This window comes from Lottia gigantea (genome assembly GCF_000327385.1).
Source record: "Lottia gigantea unplaced genomic scaffold LOTGIsca_42, whole genome shotgun sequence".
NCBI classification, from domain to species: Eukaryota; Metazoa; Mollusca; class Gastropoda; family Lottiidae; genus Lottia; species Lottia gigantea.
Genome location: NW_008709463.1, coordinates 1,715,966 through 1,718,275, shown reverse-complemented (window position 1 = coordinate 1,718,275; position 2,310 = coordinate 1,715,966). Strand labels below are relative to the sequence as shown.

Sequence of the window (2,310 nt, the reverse complement as noted above, 5' to 3'; positions counted from 1 at the left end):
ACCATTAAGTCAGGCCGACGCCGCCATTGAGTTCCGCATTAAAGATAAATTTGAACTGTACCGTGATCTATCATTATAAAATGCTGAATACGTTAGGTGTGGTAGTAATTTACATAACAAGGTTTACTTCACGCCCAAAGTAATAACTACCCGAGTACTAGCTTTTAATGAAGGGCGTGGAAAGGGGTAGTACAGTACATGCAGTTTGCTAATTACGAAAGACCTGCATCTGATTATCATAGTTCACTAGTATATTGGACATAGGCATAGAAGAGAATATTGTGTCTAGTGTCCCGAATGATATTGGATGTCGAAGCAGTAGTTTTGAGACTCCACCATGTAAAATGGAAAAAAAAAACATCCTATTGAAATAGAAAGTCATCATTGCCCCCTACGGATATATTACTTGTTCCTCCAGATATATTACTTGCCCCTCAAGATATATTACTTGTTCCACCAGATATATTACTTGCCCCTCAAGATATATTACTTGCCCCTCCGGATATATTACTTGTTCCTCCAGATGTATTACTTGCCCCTCCAGACATATTACATGTCCCTCCGGATATATCACTTGTTCCACCAGATATATTACTTGCCCCTCCGGATATATTACTTGGAGGATATATCACTTGTCCCTCCAGATATATTACTTGCCCCTTCGGTCCGACCCCCTTTGAATAAATCCTGTATACGCCACTGGTCCACCCCGCATTGAAAAAGCGATCTGTGCCCCTGAACCATAATAAATTGGTGTTACATAGTACAGTACAAAATAAACGATTTAAATATCAAAAATATAAAAAAAAGGTCGATGATTGGTCGTCGATCGATGAATAATTAGATAAAACAACATTACAAATATATATGATCAACATTCTTAACTTATCCTTGATGTGATAATACGGTCAGTGATAATAAACATTCTGAAAGGACATAGTTAGATTCATGTGTACCAGCATCAGGTACCAGGTATTACGAACTTAGTCTTATACCTTGACTACAATAGCTACCTTTCTTGTATCACGGAATGCAGAGAATTGATTGAATTGTAGTCAACAAGTGCAGAATATCAGAGTCTTCGACAGAAAGGCTTTGAAAATGTTTTGGTCTCAAAATATGTGTCAGAATGTATCAAATAAATTCAATTTTTCTTTGTGGGAATCCTGTTTGTGACTGACCCGTCCACGGAGTTGTCTGCCCCCTATTTGTACCCATAGTCTCGGGAGGCTGGCACCGCCACTGATTGTCGATGTTCTACATGTTTAATATTATTATTCGATTGCCAACAAACTAGATGCTACAGTTTTAATCTAGAAAGCGACACATTAAAACGACCATGTTCATTTGTAAAACGTACAGTAGGCTCTTTATATGATTGCCAAGGCCGGTCCCAAAGGCACGAGATGACATTCTGAATGGACGGGTTATCTAGACGTATTCCCCACAGATATATAATGACATTCTTGATGGCTTTTTGATGAGGTTCGCGGTAAACTGTACAATGTTCTAAAGATAAAAAGCAAACACAACAAGCAGCAATAACTTTTATTTGAATTATCTTGAAATTAGTATAACTTAAATTCTTCTTTACATGATATTGATCAAATCGGTGGAAAGACATAGTGTACAGAGAATGTCTAAAGGGGCCCTCACACAACAGCGATCACCAGCAACGAAAAAGAATAGCTGTTCTGAGTTGTGTGTTCAGGACTCATGACCAATTTCATTATTCACAACCATACACACTGGGAATCACTATGGTGTGATGGTACCTTAAGAGAATTTAGAGCACAGAAAATATATAAGTCTCAGACATAATAATTTGGAAAAGAATTAAACTTTGGCCATGATATCGACGACTTGTAAGGAAAAGAGGATTTAGAATAGTACTTGGTCTGGAGTTTCGGATTACTCATGGGGTAATAGCTTTTACCTTTGAATACCGACATCGCTGATGGTTTCGACGTAACTGAATTTTGATAACTATATCGTTTTTTGTACGAATAGTGGTATGACTTCGGTTTCGACCAATATGGCATTTGGAAAATTTGATTTGGAGATGGAATATTTTGGAATGGGTCATAGTATTTTCTTGGTAATATTTTTGGTTTCAATACTGGTGGCTCTGGACGTTCTATGAGGTCTTCGATTGACAAGGGTCGGGGTTCGGAATGTACACTAGGGTGTTCTGGTAAAAGCGATGGATATTCGGGGTTTTCAGCAGGTGCATAAGGTCTTAAAATAAAAGAATCTGGTTGCACTGGTTCAGGTTTTTCAATCGGTGGTTCAGGTGGTATAATCGATGGT

General features: G+C 38.1%; 1 protein-coding gene across 1 annotated transcript in view; it reads left to right on the top strand.

Annotated features, from left to right (window-relative positions):
• LOTGIDRAFT_204198 (hypothetical protein) overlaps positions 1-2,310 on the top strand; it is a 106,974-nt gene that overhangs the window by 9,740 nt on the left and 94,924 nt on the right. Inside the window, exon 4 of the mRNA XM_009060430.1 lies at positions 1,124-1,128. The gene's annotated coding sequence lies outside the window, so the exon portion shown is untranslated. The remainder of the gene's footprint in view (positions 1-1,123; positions 1,129-2,310) is intronic.